Raw genomic sequence first — 21,065 nt, 5'->3', positions numbered from 1 at the left:
TACCAAGATTAAGTAAAAAATCAAAACTGAAACGTCTTTACTAAGATATACTTGTAAATGACTTGCTGATGTTGGAGATTTCTGATGAAAATGCCTGCTGTAATGTCTGCAAGGTTGCATTCCTTTGAGTTTATCGCGTTTACACAATGAAATGTGCGCGTAAATTTATACAAATTGTGTAAATGATTTTTCATACAAAATTTGACAGCTCGTTTACGCACTAGATAAATTTATACGTTTACACACTTTATAAGGCATTTATACGGTTACATGAGTCCCCCTAATATTTTACCTCTTTGTCATTAAGATGTTAAGTTGAACTGGCCAGTCAATAAACACCTCACATAGACTGAATGTGTCCATAGTGTAACACTAAGATGTAATGACATGAGAAAATATTTCAAACTTGACCTGAAGGAAAAACGTTGGGAATATTTTAGGAAGCCGTTAAAAAGTGAAAATCATAGAAATGTAGAGCTTTTCAAGCGATATTCATGAAATTTTATGAGCAGTTGATCAGCTATTCTTAATTTTACACTGGCTGATAAGAAAGCTGTAAACGCAATTTAGTAGTTATTGGAATGATCCAAATTAAATTAATTTTCATTAGTTCCAACAACTTCTGATATTCGTAAAGATTTAAAGAAGCGTTACAATTAAAAATATGATTTTGATAAAAAATTTAAAATATTTTGTGGTGTAAATTTGACATTTTAAATTGGAGAGCATTTGATTCAGGTAAAAAATACCACTTAAGGTTAAGCAGAAAATTGGGAAGGGAAGTAAAGGCTCCCCTTTCCGGATACATATGCACCTCATCGCTGGACTCTTGCTATATGCTATGGAAATATGTACAGAGATAACACGAGATGAGAGATTTGAACGACGAGGTATATATAATTTTTTTATAGCCTCATATTACGAAAATTCCCAATTTTCCTTTCAACAAAAAAAAAATTCATATGGCTGAGTGAATAAAAGGCATCTGCTTCAACTTCAGTATAAAGTATGAATGTTGGAGTTTCCGAGTTCAATACTCAGCTGCAGAAAAGCACGCTGATGAAGTTAAATTTAGAAACATGTCCTAGTAACCATCGCCATGTGTACATTTTGTAATTTTCCTCTAATATCAATAACAAAAACAATTGTATAAAGCAATATTAGCTGATCTCGCTAATTAAAAGCAAAAAAAAAAAAAAACAATTATTTACAAAATCATATTTTGCCTGAGATTTGAAAAATATGCCAACCTGCTAAAATAAAAAAAAAAAACTTCACATGTGCCCCTGCAAAAGCCAAGGATGCCCCTTTGCGGGGATACATTTGGCCATGGGCTTTCTCCAATAATGTTAAATTAAAATGTTCTACGATCTCTTGTGAAAAAGAATAAAAAATAAGTAAGGAAGGCTAAGTTCGGATGTAACTGAACATTACACACTCAGCTGCCAAATTACAGCTTGAAAAACTCTTCAATTACCTTCTTTTAAAAGTGGGCAGTGCCACGCCCATTGTACAAAATTTTACTGATTTTCTATTCTGCGTCACAAGTTCAACCCACCTACCAAGTTTCATCGCTTTATCCGTTTTTGGTAATGAATTATCGCACTTTTTCGTTTTCTCGAAATTTTTGATTTCGAAAAAGTGGGCGTGGTTATAGACCGATTTCGTTCATTGGAACTTATATACCAAATTTCATCAAGATAGCTTAAAATTTACTCAAGTTATCGTGTTTACGGACAGACGGGCGAACGGACGAATGGACGGACGGACATGGCTAAATTAATTTCTTTTTTCGCCCAGATCATTTTGATATAAAGAAGTGTATATCTATCTCGATTAGTTTATGCCGTTGCGGGGTACTGTTACGCGAACAAAATTAATATACTCTGTGAGCTCTGCTCAGCTGATCCACTTAGATATTCGATGCCGACAGCACCATAGCACAGAGGTTTGTGTCTCCGCTATCAAGTAGAAATCATTTTGTAGGGAGTTATTGAACCACCGCCGCCAATTGCCGATAGATGGGTCTAACTTTCCTTTGCGCACCTAGCCTAGAGAGTTACAAACAAGCATACATATAAGTGACGCTATTATAAGCGTGTTAAAAAGGTCTCGAGAGGGAAAGTGCAAAAGATTGTAACATGTATAAAGTCACGGGTGGGACGGGGCAGAGTTTAAGGGTTATATATCAGTCACGCTGTTATAAAAACTCGGCAAATATATGGAAAAAAAAATATTTTGTTAAAATACTTTAAGATAAACGAATGCATTTGTGCTACATTAAGTACGGTGTTTAGTTTAACGGCAGGAGCTTTATTGGCATACGCCTGGTTATCCCTCTTCTTTCTAGTTCTTTATGTTTCTATTTCTATTTTTTTTTTGTTTTTTTTTTCAAACAAAGCTTGACACGAATTTACCAACAAAGAACTTGTGGAAAATTCTCAAATCAGTAGGGATTGCATATAAAAATGATTCGAAATACGATTTGGACCCTGACTCCACCAATGACTTCTTTTTACAGTCGAGTAGTTATATAAATAATCAAAATTTCAAACTTAATGAAAATGTGAGGTACACACCAGATAATAACAAATTTAAATTTTTCGGAGTTACAGAGGATGATGTCATAAGAAGTCTATTCTCAATAAAGTCCAGTGCCGTTGGTGACGACGGTGTAAGCCTTATGTTTGTAAAACTTATTGCAATCAACATTGTTTCAACATTAACACATATTATTAACTTTTCGATAACAACTTTAACTTTTCCCGATGCTTGGAATATAGCAAAAGTTATTCCTATTGCTAAAAAGCCATCGGCTGTTTTGCTAATGGATTTTCGGCCGATAAGCATGTTACCCGCTCTTTCTAAAATCTGGGAAAATTTAGTGGTAGCCGTCGTGTAGTGGTATGAGTCGGTCGTTAGTAGTTTAGGGTTCAAACTAAATTCCAATTTTAACTGTGTTGATCATATTAACTACGTTTTATCAAAAATTTATTTTGTGTTAAGGAAATTGTGGTACACAGCTGCTTTCATTCCTCCAAATGTTAAATTAATGTTAGTCGGGTCACTAATAGTTCCTTTCATTTCGTTTGGAGGGTTAGTGTTTGGTGATATAGACTGCAAGTCTAGAAATAAGTTACAACTTGCATTGAACAACTGTGCAAGATATATCTACTTGAAGCGTAAATTTGACCACATATCAGAGTTTTCGTTCAAAATACTTCATTGCAGTCTCACTACCTTCATAAACTATCGCAATCTAATTTTCCTGAATAAATTAATTTATAAAAAACAACCAGAATACCTATTCCGAAATTTATGTTTTGCTAGATCTGACAGAACCTGTAACCTCATCGTTCCACGCCATAAATATCTCTCATCATCAAGGACGTTCTTTGTCAGTACTATCAAAGTATGGAACTCATTACCTAATTTTATTAAAAATTAGCCCAATGCGTCGCGCTTTAAATTGGCTTTGTCTGAATTTTTTGATATACGAAAAACACTATTCTAGCTTTTTTCTCGAATATACTTTGTCTATTTCTGTTATTTCTTTTATATTAATATAAATATTGTTATATTCACATTATTATATTGTACACATATCCAAATATCGATGCACTTTAAGAGACAATAGTCTCACTTGTACAAATGTGTTAAATAAATTGAATTGAAATGAATTTCACTGTGGTGCGTTGCCATGTGATTTCATATTTCCATTATTTGATTGTTGCTTTTCCAAGTCCTTTAGACAGGATAAGGTACAAAATAATTTTTAGTTTTAATTCACAATGATTCCTGATATTATGGATGAGCCGATATGAATTAGTTTATGCCATAGTTGTTCTGAGTTATCATCCACTGATGTGGTGGATCGATATTTTGTTAGCCTCTTACCTGGCGATATGTATTAAAAGTTTGGCCAACTGAGAATGGGAATTTAACATTTTTTTTAGTACTGTGTATGCGTTTTTGAAATAAAGTTTTAAATTTTCTATATATATTTTTGTATGTGTATAGGATATGCAGTCATTCAAGCGACTAAAATTATCAAATACAACACTGCGCCACAATGCAAACAATTGAAAACAGAAATTTTATAAACGAATGCTAAAATCAATAACTAAAGCATAAATAAAACATAAAAGTGTCAAGTTTAAGACATATGTGTGCACATTACTGAACAAAAGTCATTAACTGAAACTCGAACAGGAATAAATATCATAAATCCACATTCAATAAGATTACTGGCAAATTCAAAAAAATAAGTTTCTAAATTAATAGCTACAAAATAAACATTATACGAAATATTTCTGCTAAATTAAAAACACATACAAAAATTGATATAAAAACGAAAAAATATAGCGAAATATATAGAAAGGTTTTACATAAATAAACAACGAAATAAATCAGTGGTGCCATAAATCAATGGGACAGTTAACATAAACCCCTTAAATGGTAAGTTCAAATTATTTATGAATATTTTCGCTTTTATTGGATAATTAAATGAGCTATTTATGCATATTTATATCACATTTGATCAATGATTAATTAAAATTTGACATACTTACATACTTTAATACGAGTATCAAATGCGAATAAATGAATTAAGCAATGTACTCATTCATTTGGACTTGCATTAAATAAGTACAAAATTCTTGTTACAAAAATTTGTGTTGGTTAAGAATTTTCCCTAGACTTTTAATTGTCTTGTTCAGGGCCGGCGGCAGGCGTCGATATGGTGGGTAGTACTACCCACCCGTAAGACCTGAAGGTGGGTAATTAGCCACCCCGAAAGCAAAAGAGAATTTTTTGATCTGACCTGGAATCTAATAAAATTTTCAAATACGCGCGCGTAAAGATTGATTCATGGGTCAACCAGTCAGCGCTCGTCAGTCAGTTGATGCGCGCTGTATGTGCGTGTGAATAACTATGTTTACAATCACTGTTGCTCTTTGGATACAATTGTATCAATCTGGAGTGGATACAAAGATATAAAAAATATGAAACGGGTATATTTTTAACAGGTTCATCGATAGATAAAAAGAAGTAGAGATATATTTTTGTATGTAGCTTTGATTGTGTTCAGAGTTTGGCGTTACTCCTGTATTAAATAAATATTTGTATTCCCTTGTCCTGGACAGTTTTTGACTGTTTCTTGGAGTACGGAAATAGACTCAACATATCATATGCATTCCCATTCATTTTTTTTGTCACCATAATACTTTGCTACCGTTCGACACAGGTCCTAACCTCTGAAACATTATTTGAGTTTGAGCCTGCGTCAATCAGTAGAAACTTACTGTAGTGAGAAATGTCAGACCATTTCCAATAACAAGAATGTGAAATTACACCCACCTCATATCTGTTGTGTAGTTGATGGGACCCATAACATTTATGTAAATATCTAGAATCTGAAAGCGGAAATAAACTTTTCAACTAACTCCTGACGGAAAAATACCTATAATTCTTCCCTTCCACCTTCGGCCCACCCATGAGCCAGTCTTCTCTAGAGGGAGTGAAGGTGTTGAAGAGAAAATTTTCAGAACACAATAGCCTGTTTTACCTGGGATACAATCGAAGTTGGTGAAAATGCTAAAGTAAACAAAGTCAGATAGCCTATAGCTCATACTACGAAGTCTAATCAACGATTGGGCCGCAGCCGCCTTGCCCGCAATATCCAACGGATATCTATTTTGCATTAATACAGTGTGTTTTTCTACGAAACAATAAGACTTTGAGGTTATATTCTGTGGGTAATTTCATGGGGACTTGTTCCTGAATATTTAAGTTTTATACAATTGCTCAATACTATTCCTCTCGCTCTAACGAGAGAAGTTTCTCTTTTTTACGTAGAGTAAAAAATTATTTGAGATCGACTATGGCGCAAGATCGACTGAACCATGTCGCGATTCTATATTCGTACTCAAAGGAAACTGACGAGCTTGATCTTGAAATCCTCATGAATAAATTTTGTTTCTAATTCTAAATTTGAAGCGAGCTGCAATATTCGCGCTTCATCAATTAGATTAGTTTAAATTGTAGTTTTACGAAAATAACTTTTTGTAACTTAAAGTGATGAATAAAATTGGTTGAAAAAATTATAATATTATAATTTTATAAGAATAAGAGAAAAATAGGGGGAAGTTTTTCCGGTTCGAAAAATTACCCACCCGGATTTTTTATGTTTCGCCGGCCCTGGTTTTGTTTGTTTTAAAAACTTACGACAAAGAGCTATCCTAAGCCTTAAGTATGGTACAAATTACTTCTGATAATTAAACTATTTGTTGAACTCCGACCAAAATAATGCATCCAGCATTAAACCTACTAATCCCTATTCTGCTGCCAGTAAGCTTAATTGTAACAAATAATCAACCGACTTATATCACGCATCTATGCTTAATGCAAAAATGTTGCACATCAGCTTTTTCCGCTAAGTAATTTAATTTGTGCTTTAATTCTTTTGCGATTTCCCAAAGGCGACACAAATCAGAATCAGACTGTCAGAGCGGAAAGCAAGAGTTTCGTTGCCGCAAAAAGAAAGGAATTGCTATCACACAGACACACGTACACGCAAGCACACACAAACAAGTTTAGAAGTGCAACTGCAACAGGCACGTTAAAGCTCACGTTCGCATCGCACATTTCTATGTATTTGCACACTTAAGTGCAGCAATTAGTGCTTCTCTTGGTGTCTAACTGCACTTAATTAATAAATAAATGCCACTAATAGTTTGCCACATTTCCTGTTGTGGTGCATTGAACGCGCAACAGCGAGTATGTGGCATGTGGATGATGAGTTAGTTTGATGAAGTGACGCAGAGGGGATGGGTAAGGTGTATTGCCATGTGCATGGTATGGTTTGTATGTGTGAATATGAATATATATGAATATTTTGCGCAAGATTCACCTTGGCATAAAGATTTTGCATAACATCCAAAACAACAACAAAAGCAATTCGAATAGCACACAACAACTTAATGACACATCCACATCCGGCGCACACTCAGATACATACGTTTATTATTTAACCACAACAACAACACCTACAACAATTAAAACAAATACTACAAAAATAACAAAACCAAAAATAGCAGCAACAACTTGCAACATACGCAATACTCAAGAGCGGCAAAAGAACGCACATACACACACACATGCAAACAAATAAACTGATAAAATAAACTTTGCACAAATTAAATCATAACCGTAACAACAACAAAAACGCTCTATAAACTCGAATGTGTGTTACATTAATACAGAGTATATAATCGAGCCAATAACGGCAATCGTTTTATTCTCGCGGCATTGCGCCTTCCGTTTTAGTTGTTGCTATTTTTGTTGCTTACATTCCGTTCACGTAACATCAACTGTTGTCAACTTTGTATTGCCCACACATATCTACACATGCATACATACCTTGTGTATTTTTGTTGTTGACTTTGCTATTGCACTTGAAATTGCTCTTTTAAATAACTGAAAAAAATAATAATAGCCGCCAACGGTGTGTGCCAGCTATCGAGGCAAAATTGTCTTCAACAATGTCAACGTGTCGTTGCGGCATCAACAACTCCACAGCATTGCAACGCAGTGTTGCCAACAGCCATGATGACAATATTTATGTGGCATTTACCTCAACATACAGACTCAACACATGCTCTGTAGGCAAGGTATACTGGTGCAAGATATATGAGATACCGTTCAAAGAGGGGAAAAATCTGACGTATACATGTACTTTTTTATTTTCATATTTCGCTAACATAACGACCAGCCTCGCCCACCTGGTGAAAAGATTCTGATTGCTTTTTTGGACATTTCGAAAATATTTCTTTTTCTGTTTTTGGAAGGTAGAAACATGATTCAATAACACGAGCTTTCGTATGTAGCATTTTTAAAATTGTGACACTCCACCTTCATGGGGGGAAATTAAATCCCCCTTTTTCAAAACGAACAAAGTTCGACAAAATCATCACCTCGTTATGTGAATGTGAAAATGGCCTCTTTTTGGTACTAAGTTAGCTTTACCTATAGAGATCTTACACTGCGTCATACAGAAAAAGAATAGAGCAGCGCGAACGCCGTGGTCAAAGGCGGGTATTTCGCTTTACCCAAAGTTAACAATTGTCACTTCTCTGTAAGGTATATGAAAAGCAGATAAAAAGGCTCATTTTTGGTTCTTAATTAGGCCGAGAAACATTTTTTTAGTGGACTCACGCAACTATCAAAAAAAAAAAAAAAAAAAAAAAAAAAAAAGGGTGGCTCATAAGTATAACTAGCACACCCGGAAAATGTTTTGCTGGGCCAAATTTTGGTTTATCTCTATGACATTCAAAATGTTTTCATGTCTTGCGGATTGCCTAAGAATTCTACATCAGCGAACTACTAAAATGCCTAGAAGCCTACGAGCTTTACCAGTATTACGATATTTGAGAATTTCGCGAGAAGCTGAGTTCACGCGTCTCGAAATTGTCCCTCTTGTTGAAGGAGAAATCGTTAGCTTTGATAGAGATGAATATATAATCATCATCGTTGGCGCTTAACCGCATAATAAATTTTGGCCGTTTCGTTACAAGTCACGCTAGCTTTCCCTATCGTGATAGCTGTCGCCAATTATGAGCACCAAGGAAGGTAAAGTCTTCCTCCACCTGCCTCTCGCAACTCAGTGGAGGCCTCCTCCTTCCTATGCTTCTAAACTGCGGTGCCGAATGAAATACTTTCCTGGCCGGAGCGTCTTCGTTCATTCGCATAACATGACCTAGCCAGCGACTCCTTTGGGTTTTCGTTTGCTGCCCTGTCATCACTATTCGATACTAACCGTCGGCATCACGTATAGGACCACAAATTTTCGGGAGAACTTTTCTCTCGAACACTCCAAGAGCCATCTCACCTTCTGACAAAACTTTACTTTTCAATTGCCTACTCAGTCTATAGTAGCACTTGTTGGGAAGAGTTTTCTTCGTGTGATTTCTTAGCTAACATTGTCGTAGATTGTACCATCATCTTCTCCATCAGAGATCTAACGAAAGGGAGTCGCCTTGTGTGAAGCCTCGTTTGGTTCCGAATGGCTCGGAGAAGTCCTCCACAATCCTTATGGAGCTGATGGTGTTGCTCGCTGTCATTTGGCAGAACCTTATTAACTTGCCGGAAACTTAAAAGTAGATTTTTTCACGCTGTCAAATGCAGCTTGAAAGTCGACGAAAATATGGACAGTGTCGATTCCCTTATCGTGAGTCTTATCCAGAATCTGGCGCATGGTGAATATCTGGTCGATAGTAGATTTACCAGGCCTGCAGCCAGCCCACTCCAACAGTTCAGTTATCAGGCCACCATTATCGTTCCTGCAGGAATCTACCTCGGTCTTAAAACCTTCCGTCATCCGTCAGATTTTTTGGTAACATTGGATATATTGCGATTTTTTATTTGAAAGTGAGGTGTTTCGTCAGCTTGAAGAGTAGAAGCTTACTTACAGCTTTATCTTTAAAAAATAACCTACATCAATTTCTACTAGTAGAAAAGCCACTTAAGGTTTTCTAGAACTAGTTCAGTTAGTCAATGTTAAGGTTGCCACCTGGTCATATTTGAAATTGTAAAAGTTTGAGCAAGACAAAATTTACAAAAAAAATTTCTTTCACTACAGACTAAGGCGGCATATTTAAAAATATACTTTTTATTATAATATGTCTTTAGAATAATTGGATGCTTCAACGACGATCGAAATCTGGCTGCACGCCCATGCAAAAACTATCTCGCTTTCTCTGCCTCCGTTCATTCTTTCGACACTTTGGTATTTTAATTATGTATGTGAAGAAGCGGAAATTGATGTCTTAATTAGAAATGTTTCTACTGCCTTGTACGAGTATTGATTACGATAGGAAACCATCATTAACGATTTCTCTATTCTTACATGTATTAGTAGAGGTTGGTTCCAAACGCACTTGCTTACACGCGCACATCCTACTTAAGGACACTTCTTAAGCGAAGTTGCAAAGTTATTGCGAAACAAATTGACGTTTGCCTTTTTCTCATTTTTTTATTTTATTGTATCAAAACATGAAATTGAATCTCAAGAAAGTTACGCGTTTGCGGAAATACTTGAGATAAGTTCTAGTCGATTATTTGCTTCTTCTTTAAAGTAGCGGAAGCTACATAATGTGGCATGGAAGTCTAAAGATTTGCACGCTTTTCTGTTGTGCCTTAATGCTGACAGGAAGAGCATATTATTACTATATACTAGTGTATAAATATTTTCGCAAGCATAAAAAATCCATAACTGCGGGAAACTATAGCCAAAGGCTCTAAAACTTGATTTCCTTTCAGCTCTGAACGCATGAAATATCGGCTGAATACCCAATTATGATATGTAGGCGTATGCGTGAGCCATGGAACGAAAATCCGGTTCTTAGGTCAAAATTATGCAGATCTTTTGAAAATTTCTCGCCCCGATTAGTATTCTACTCGATGATGCCTATACGTAAAATAGCATCTCTAGTCAGTTATATTTTTAAATTTTTGTTTTTCTCACTTTGGCATCTTATATTATCTTTGGTACAGGCCTCGTCCCCAAACCGCATCTTAATCTTCAATTTCTTTGTCTAACGTTTTCCAATTTATAACCTTGACTTAACCCGTTGACTGTTGGATAGCATGAACCAATAAACAGATCCCGCATTAAAAAATGAGAGAGCAAAAAATCATAGTTGGTTGTGAGATAAATTTTTTCGCCGTGACGTCACGCTTTTGACAACATGTTTCGTTGCTGATGCAGTGTTCAGACTTTATTCCAATCGGAGTATTTTGCTCCGCTCTTACCTCTTAATACATTTTTTATATCAAAGGTTTATTTGGGTCGAGTTGAAAACTAAATAGTATTACTACCTAATATCTTTTGGTTGAAGTTTTTATTGTATACTTCATACGCTGATTGTTTACAAGTGACGATTAGATGAAATGACGTGAATTCATTGTTTGTGTCTTAATACATGTTTGTTCACACTTTACTCACAGTTTTTGTACTTTTTTCGTACGGAATGAGAAAATAAGGAGTAAAATGTAAGCAAAAAATGTGCCCGGGCGCGATCTGTAAATCCTGCCAAAATTCAACATACAGCACTTCTTGAAGTTTTATATAAAAATTAAGTACGTTGAGTCAGTGAGGTCAGCTAACCCTGTTTTACAATAACAGTCGCCAATTGGGATCACCAAGCGAGGTCAAATTTTCCTCCAACGGTCTCTCCCAACTCAGTGAAGGTTTTCTCTTTCCTCTGTTTACAAACTGCCGGGGCGTATTCGTTCATCCGCATAACGTACTCTAGCTAGCGAAGATTTTGGATTTTCAATCGCTGCACTATCGTCATATCTGCGTAAAGCTCATATAGGTCATCAATATACCTCTTTCTATACTCGCCGTCGGCATCACGGATAGGACACCTTCCATGATTCCAAGCCACACTTCAGGACAAGTATGATGAGTGACTTGAAGAGCGAGAATTTTGTTCGTCGAGAGAGGACTTTACTTTTCAATTGCCTAAGGAAGCACTTGTTGGCAAGAGTTATTCTCCGTTTCATTTCTAGTTCGAAATAGTTTTTGTTTTTAATGCTGCTTCCCAACTGAACGAAATTCTTCACAGTCTCGAATTTGTATCCGTCAACAGTGGCGTGGCTACAAAGGCCGCGATGACAGCAAGTGCTTCGTCTTGTCCAAATTTACTGCTAGACACACTTTTTTTGCTTCTTTATCTTATACCAACTCTTCGCCTACAGCCTGGCGGGTATCCTATCATTACTTGGCACCTTGTGATTTTTTAGCCGTGATATTGGATGCAGGGGAGTGGTTTTCATCATAGGCGATCGGAAGATGAACCCGGTGTCTTCCTCCACACTCTGTACGTCAGTTACCAGGTCGCTATTATCGTTCCTACAGGAATCTGCACCGGTATTGAAACCTACTGTCATTAAAAAAGCATAAAATATGTATGGTAAATAGAAAATAATAATAATAATATTTTTGATGTGTAATGGGAGCATTAATTGGTCATCCTACAGGTTTTAGGCCGACTCCATGTGCATCTGATAAGGCAGATAACTTTTTTGCTGAGAAAAATTTCATAGCAAAAACACAATCGAAAGGTTTTCCAAGCCACCAAATCAATTTGATGTTAGTTCTTCGCCCGCTTTCAAAAAGGAAGAAAAAAATGTACTCCGAAAATTAAATTTTTACTCCGGCGTAGTCGTTTACTCAGGTAACAGTTTTAAATACTCCGAACACTGGTAGTGAAACATGAGAGAAATGTAATAAATCTAAAAATTTCAAAAGCGCTACGTCATCCAACTTTTTTTCAAATTCGATTACAAATACAACAATTCCGGAATGCGGGATCTTTGCTCATTCGATCATGGTTGGATAGGCCGTGCCCATTTGTTCTCAGTTTTAAAATTTTCTTAAATATATAACTTCGATGTTGAATAATAAACAAACAAACAAAGAAGCAAGCTCTATCTCTGACGAAATATTTGAACTTTTAAAACTGCTAAAAAACAAACAGAGAATTCACACATATACAGCAAATAAATTAGAAGTTGCATACAAACACAAACCATAAAGGAACAAAAGCAGCAAACACAAAACACGTGAAACGTCTACAATTACTGACTTCTACCTGCCTCAACTAATCGCACACGGGGGAGTCTCTTGGAACCTTTTTCCCCGTTCGAAATGAAATGTGAGTAAGTAAAGAAACTCTATTTGGTATGAAGTTTTATTAAAAGCCACATTTGAAAATCAATCATACGACGATTTCAACTTAGACTTCCTTGATTGGAATGATTATTTTATATATCAGTATCGTAAACGAACGTTGTCACAGCATTTAAAAATACTCTTTTGTTGAAGTTCATCTAAAAGACCCCTGACGGAGTATTTTCCCCTAATTTGATAAAATAGTAATTTATAAGACTCCAATAAATAGAATGGAGTCTAAAAAAAGAGTCAAGAAAAACTCAGATAAATCATAAAATGTACAACAAATTTTTCGAAAGGGCTCGGAAATTAACTCAAAAATACCCTTAATTAATTAGGTTCGGAGATATTTCTATCAATTTTTTATCGAAGTGTTAACGGTTTGTTATCGAAGAGCTATCGCTTTGTTATCTATGAGTTATAAATATATTATCTATTTCTTATCGACCACTTAACGGTGTTTATCGAAGTGCCACAAATTCGCTTTGCATAACAAATTGTTGATGAGTTTCGACCTTCTTTAGTGATGATTTATCGGAAAAATATTGATTAATTATAGAAAAGGTATCGTTTTTTACTCTGGAAATAATTGATTTTTTATCAAAAATGTATGGTTATGCTATAGAAAAGTTATATATTTCTTATTAAAGTGCTATCGAAAAGTAATCGATTTTTTATTGAAAAGTCATCGCTTTGTTATTAAAATGTTATCGAAAAGCTATCGAATCGTTAGCGGAGTGTTACCAATTTATTGGCGTGTTATCGTTTTGCCCTCAACGGCTCATTTCTTTGTTATGAAACAGCTACCAATAAAACTTCAATATAAAATCGATGACGCATATGTAAGCCATCGATAATAAGCCGATTAGAAATCCACAAGAAGTCGATGACTCAGCGATAAGAAGGACATAACATACCGATAACTTGACGATAATAGTTTGATTTTAAAAAAGAGACAGAAATAAAAAAAAACTTGTCAGTACCGACTGTTACCGATAAGAACCCGCCGAAGCTCTATAAGCCTTTCTGTGACATACCAACAGAAACACTACAATAATTAAAGAAATTTGGGTCGGTGATAGGAGAGGTGACAGCTCAAAGTGGGCTAGCTAATTAGATGCTCCATATTATCCCACATGTTTCATTCTTGCTCAAATTGGCAGAAGTGTGTTCTCGAGTCGAGTAAAAAAGATCGAACGATGTTGGCGCTAAAAAGCTGTATATTAATATAACTTACAACTTTTTTTTCTTTTATGTATTTGCAAAAAACACCTACGCGAAATTGCTTTAAAAAACTACTCGCTTACTCACCGCCTGACATAAAAAAACGAACACACATACACTCTCGCCATCATCCATTCAATTGAGCATTCATACCTCTAAATGTTCATCATTCACTGCGCCTCGCCTATTTTAATCAAATTCTCCATACCTACATATGGAGCAAAAAAATCCTACTTACTTTACCACTTTATTTAAGTAATCCAGACATGTACCCGCATTTGTGTCGCATAAGCACTTAAATTCCCGTTTATTATGCGCTTGCAGAACTAACATCCTTTTGCACTTTTGTACGAGAATATATATAACCTAAAGACATCATCATCACTATCAACAGCATATGGAACAAGAAGTCACTTCAGGACGCTGAGACGTTCTTGGGATTAGAATTGAGTTGATTTTAAATTTGGGGTTGGTCTGCATTGATGCATGCGGCAATTCAATGCGCATCTCGCGTCCACTGCATTATTTATATTTATGGTTTAATTACGCAAACCGGAATAACTAACAAAAACAACAACAACAACAGAAGCTGCATAAGATTGAAAAGAGATTGTGAAATTTGTTGGCCAAAGTAAGCGCACAAACAAGTAAAAGAAAAGAGTCACGAAGTTAACCAGGAACGCTAGGAAGGAGTGGAGAGTTAACGGTAAATTCTGAAGGTGGGGAAGTTAGACATCAATGCTGTGCACTAACTTTGCAGTTATGATGCCACAAAACACTTCAGGTTGATTCAAGTGTTCTAGTTCTAATTCCAGTTCGAGCGCAAAAGATGTGGCACGACGTTGATGAAAGACACAGCTGTATCGTCGTTTGTATCTCTGAAAGCGTGCATCGAGGTTGTGCTCTTATTGCGGCCTATGCGGCGGCAAACTTTGCTCCAGTTGACGTTAAGTGAATTAGATAGCTTAGGGGCTCAGCTGACTGAATGATTGTTTGCTTTTAGCTGGTGGCTGTTCGATTTTTGCAGCAAAAATCCAAATACGCGTATGTGTGTGTAGCTGCGTGATTTTTATAACCAATAGTGCTAACAGAGAGCTTATTGTAGGGACATAAAACAGGGTAAAGGAGTAAGAATATTCCTGCGGTACGCATACTTGTGGCAAGAGGCGACTCAAATCTATTGAACCACAGTTTCGAGGGGTCTAACATACTAGTTCTATGACTGTCCGTATATGTAAGATACGAAGATTTCGTGAAACATTTTTATTTTAAACAACAGTTTGAGAGGATATTACACGAAAGTAAGCAACATTAAACAGATTTGTATTAAAAAAACGGGCAATTTTTCATTCAAGGCTCCAAATCATTTTTTATGTATATGTTTCCGTTAGACCCACCAATAAGTATACCAAAATGATCAGGGGACGAGCTGAGTTGATTTAGCCATGTCCGTCTGTCCGTCCGTCCGTCTGTTCGACTGTCCGTTTGGTTGAACGCAAACTAGTCCCTCAATTTTCGAGATATATTGATGAAATTTGGTAAGCAGACATATTTTGATAGGGGATTTGACATTTGCCGGAATCGACCAGATCGGACCACTATAGCATATACCTCCCATACAACCGATTATTCAATAAGAGGGTTTACGCCATTTCTGCCCCATTTCTGCTCATTTTAACAGCTAGCAACATCAAACTTTACCACAAGCTTACGTATTGGGCATAGATGGTTGTCTGTAAAAATCGTCTAAATCGGACTAAAAATCGATTTCGACAAAAATGATAAAAATCCTCTTACCTGAACAGTCGGTTGTATGGGATATATATTATAAATATTGTTAACAAATTCGTTTCAATCGGCAACACTTTTGCACGTTTCTGAAGAAACCCTTAAAAAAATGGCGAAAAAAAAATTTTTTCACCAAAATATTCCTCAAAACCTAAAAATAATTTTTTTTTTCTTTTTTTCAAAAAACTGTTATAGTCAAAGTTTTAAGCGTACAATTTTGAGTCGGACAGGGCATACATTAAAATTTTAAAATCAAATGAAAATTTTGTAAGTAGGTTATGAAAAAAACCTTAAAAATCAAAGAGAAAAAGTCAAAAAACTCAAATTTTGCAGGCTGGAAAATTATTTTTTTTTTTGGTATGCATAGTGGAACTTTTTTTTCCTGAGCCCAAAACCTATCGAAAAATCTATGGCGCGATATGGCTTAATGGATATGTCCGGTTAGTATACACAGTTTTTCAATGGTGGAGGTATCTTTAAGGTATATTTATCCCAGGACACACAAAAAAGTTGGGAATCTAATTCAATTGGTCCTCGAAAGTTGAGGAGGTGTGAAGGATAAGGGTAGGAATGTATTTACAAACAACTGTGTAGTACAGACTTTTAATATTGGTTCTTAAGTATAAGTTGTGACAAAACTTTTTTCGCACTCACGACAGAATAAAATATTTTCAAGTGGTCTGTATCTTTCTTTCATTTGCTGAAAGCCTCTACTGTGTTGGTGTGTGTATTGGAAACTATTGGCATAACATTTTGTGATGATACTGAAAGCAGAATTATAATTTCTCTTACCGGCATTGATCTTAGCAGAGTAAAAGTAAAGAAATGACAAAAAAATTTAAGTAAAAAAAAAAAAATAAAATAAGATAAAATAAAATAAAGTAAAATATAATAAAATAAAATAAGACAAAATAAAATAAAATAAAATAAAATAAAAAAAATACAATAAAATAAAATAAAAAAAAAAATAAAACAAAATAAAATAAAATAAAATAAATAAAATAAATTAAAATAAAATAGAATAATATAAAATAAAATAAGATAAAGTAATATAAAAAAATATAATATAAAATAGAATAAAATGAAAAGAAATAAAAAAAAATAAAACAAATAAAAACGGATAAACAAAATTAACAAGTAAAGGTGTCCAAGTTCGGAGGTAACCGAACATTATATACTCAGCGTGAGCTTCAATTGTACATTTCATTTCAGATAAATTATTTTTTTCATAACACGTGGCACCGCCCGTTTAAAAAAAATGTCTCCCATTTTTCCCTTACAATAAAACTTGATAAGTGAAATATCATTGATTCAAAACTATTTTTTGCTAAGTCACAGCTTATTATTCTAGTCTAGGACCCTTTTAAACTTCCTTTATATCTAAGTAGGCGTGGTCTTTAACCGATCCCGTCCAATTTCTCTATAAATATTTTCTGCTATAAGGAAAATATGTGTACACAATTTCATTACGATATGTTAATTTTTCTTCGAGTTATGGCTCCCGAAATATAGAAAATTGCTTAGTTGTAAAAAAAGAGGCGGTGCCACACAAATTTTCAAAAATTTTAGTGTTTTCCAATTTAATGTTATAATTCAATTTAGAAAATAAAATTCTATTTTTCGCTAAGATATAGCTTATTATTTTCGTCTACGACCCTTTTAAATATCATTTTTATAAAAGTGGGTGTGGTCTTTAATCGATCTCCTCCATTTTTTCTAGAAATATTTCCTGCTTTAGGGAAAATTTGTGTACCAAATTTTGTTACGATCCGTTAATTTTTTCTTGAGTTATGGCTCCCAAAACATAGAAAATTGCTTAGTCATAAAGGGACGGTACCACGCCCATTTTTTAAAATTTGAAGTTTTTCCATTAATATAAAGCTCTTTTTTGCAAAGATATAGCTTATTTTATTCGTCCACGACCTCTTTAAAATTCTTTTATATAAAAGTGGACGTGGTCTTTAACCGATTTCGTTAATTTTTCTTCAAAGCATTCCCTATAGTAAAGGCAACTCTGCCGAATTTTGTTACGATAGGTTTACCGATTTTTGATTTATGGTTAATAATACTTGTAAAATTGAATTTATCACAAGAGGGAGGTGCCACGCCCATTTAAAAAAATTTTTCGAATTTTTATCAAGAGTCTCAATATCAGTCCAAATTTCAACATTTTAGATGTATTATTTACTAAATAATCAGTTTTTTTGTGTTTTCCAAAATGTTATATTTTGTGTAATTAATGTAATTTCGCTCATTTTCGATACCAATCTATTCTGGGTCCAGGTAAGCTCGTGTACCAAATTTGGTGAAGATATCTCAATATTTACTCAAGTTATCGTTGTTAACGGACAGACAGACGATACTGATGATTTTATATATGGAAGTCGATATCTATCTCGATTCCTTTATACCTGTACAACCACCCGTTATCCAATCAAAGTTAATATACTCTGTGTGCAAAGCACTCTGAGTATAAAATGGTTAAGTAAAAGTAAGTACAGAAAATATTTGGTTAATCAAGGAAAAAGTTAATTTTTTTTTAGTTGCACTACTTAAGAAAAACTTTAATTTTTAATCACTCAGTCTTGTAAAGTAGGTAGTAAAGAAAAATTGTTGATGGATTTTTTTTCGCTTGCTTTAAACAATGTACAAAATTCTTTACAGGGTATAGAATGATTGCATTTATCCAAATTTAGACTTGCTCACTTGCTTTTACATCATTCCTGCTATAACAGCAACTGCAACGTAACTGTTGCATGCAACAACGGCACGTTGCAATGCAAAATAAGAGCACGGGCAAAAAGAATACAAAAAAAAAAAAAATACAAATTATGAAACAATTGTGGAAAACTGGTGCAATTCGTTTATCAAGCAATACCAACAACAAACCCACGGCAGCTTACATAAAGTCAAAGCACATACAACAACAACAACAATAACATATGCTAGATAAGTTGCAACTTGCAAGTTCGTTAGTTTTCCGTGTGGCGTTAGCGTTTTGCTGCTGCTACTGTTAGCTATTGCATATTTCTCGTCTTCTTCAACTTTTTCTACTATCTACTTATTTTAACCCATTTCTGGCAGATGATTCATTTTTGCAGTGCTGATGCTACATACATTTTTTTTATTGCTGCTGCTGTGACATGTGGCAAGTTGGGTTAGTTATGTAAGTGTAACTTTTTTTCTGTGGCAAACAACTGCAACATTTCTCTTGCTGCTTCTTTTACTTAATAATCTTTATAGCTGTATTACGAAACGCGTCACCTGAGACATTTTTAGCTCAACTGGATCTCTTACGTTTTATTACCTGCTCGCATTCTAATTCTATGTCTATTTTGTTGTTACTTTTGTTGACATTTACGTTGAAAGCAGCCAAACGGGAGTGCTGAATTTATCGCCAACAATGACAGTTGCATTGATAAAAGTCGCTTACAATGTAATATTTTTAAATCAAAGCAAGTGATGGTTGTAAAGAATGTCCGTTGCCCGTTTCTTAGTGTATATAAATTCTTCTTCCATTGCTAACTTAGGTTGCTGTTGTTCTCTCTTTTGTTGTCCAGTCGCTGACATTACGCTGATGTTGATGCTGCTTTCTGATATTTTGCGATTGTGACAAGAACATATTGCAGGTGCTACTAATTTGGCACATTAATTGTATGTGGTTCACATTGCTTGGGTGTTAATTTATAGATTGTCTTGTAAGAGATTACTAATAAAAAAATGTTATAAAATTTATAATGAGGTAAATAAGCCTACGCTAGAATAGTGTGCAGGTTAAAGAAACGAAGGAATGACTTTTTGTATTTTCTAAATGCTTTGCATTACTGGTATACTTATCTCATTTCAACTTAGTATATTTATAAATTTTAAGAAATTGAGTATTAAAAAAAAACCGTTGTTCTACACAAAAGCTCAAACATATGAATTTTTCACATGTCAGCCGAGGTAGAGTGAATTCCGCATACTATTTAATAGTCTCAAAACTATCAGTCGACGCCTGAATGTGCTTGAGAAGAAAATTTTTAAATAACAAAAGCATTCGACGATATTATAAACAAAATACTCACACACTGTCTCTGACGAAATATTCGAACTTTTAAAGTTGCTTTGAGGAAAAAAAAGCAATCACGCGGGTCGGTACAGCATACAAACCCGAAAGCAAAAACCACAAAGAATAAGTCAAGCGCCTAAAAATTACTGATTTCTACCTGCTTCAACTAACCGCATAAGCTATCGATCGTTAAAACTCATCCCATTTTCGAAGGTAGACGTAAACAATCCGACATGGTACATGCACTTTACATACTTATATAGCACAGAAAAATAAATACATATATAAATAAAATCATTTCGATACTTCAAGGGGCTGCCAAAGCAATTTATAACTTCTTCAAAAAAAACTTCACCTACCCGTGGCGAATCCGGTTTATTTAGCAGATGGGGCAAAGGCGTCCCCGATTCCCTCACAGAAGTAGCCAGTTTGATAGCCTAAAATACTCAAAATGGTCATATCAACTAGTTCCCGCGATGGTTGGGCTAATACCTTAATGATGCTACTTTCCGGAGCGTGCAAATTGTAATTTGTCTTAATTTCGCAAAACATTTTTACTTTTTTCAGGAACTCCAGAACTATTATAAATCTACTTAGAGTAGTAATTTTTTTTAATTTTCCAAATTTTAGCATTTGAAAAAATGTGAATACTGTCGAAATTTGGTAGAAGTAATTTTTTACCTTTTTAAAAACTCCAGAACTTTAAAAAGCTAATCACAACAGCAATTTTTTTTATTTTAAAAATTTTTTCGATGGTTCTACTTTTAAAAAAATGTAAATGTGTGGTGAAAATTTTCAAAACTTTTTTGTCTTTTTCAAAAACTCCAGAACTATTGGAGGCTGCTTAGAAAGGCAATTTTTACTTGTTTATTTATATTCAACTCATTTTATTTCCTCTTAAAATTTTTTTTTAAGTTTGTGTGTCTAAAAAATGTGGTAAAAAAAGGATTGTTTCAAAATTTAAACTTTTTTTTTAATTTTCAAAATTTTTTACGGTTTCTGAATTATGTGAAAATACCGATATTTAGCATAGTTTTCAGAAAGTATAGAACTATTGGGCAGAACAGTAGTTTTTTTGTTTTCAAAGTGTTTACAATTTTTAAATCTTAAAATTTTTCAACGCGTTTTATTTCTTGTTTCACAATTTTTTAAATAATTGTTTTTGGGAAAATATAAATAGTTGGAGTAATTTTGCAGAACTTTCTTTTCTTTTTTTGGATTCCAGACCAGCAACTCAAAATAGTAATTTTTTTCAAATTTTTAAAA

The 21,065-nt window shown here is 34.5% G+C and overlaps 1 long non-coding RNA gene across 1 annotated transcript in view; it reads left to right on the top strand.

Moving 5' to 3' along the window:
- Positions 1–4,096: 4,096 nt before the first annotated feature.
- The window catches only part of LOC137235671 (uncharacterized), a 177,264-nt gene continuing 160,295 nt past the window's right edge, over positions 4,097–21,065 (top strand). The window contains exon 1 of the long non-coding RNA XR_010948016.1: positions 4,097–4,458. This is a non-coding gene — a long non-coding RNA (uncharacterized lncRNA). The remainder of the gene's footprint in view (positions 4,459–21,065) is intronic.

This window comes from Eurosta solidaginis, unplaced genomic scaffold, assembly GCF_040869045.1.
Source record: "Eurosta solidaginis isolate ZX-2024a unplaced genomic scaffold, ASM4086904v1 ctg00000151.1, whole genome shotgun sequence".
NCBI lineage: Eukaryota > Metazoa > Arthropoda > Insecta > Diptera > Tephritidae > Eurosta > Eurosta solidaginis.
Note: the sequence above shows the minus strand (reverse complement) of the source record. Positions and strands in the feature narration are given on the sequence as shown.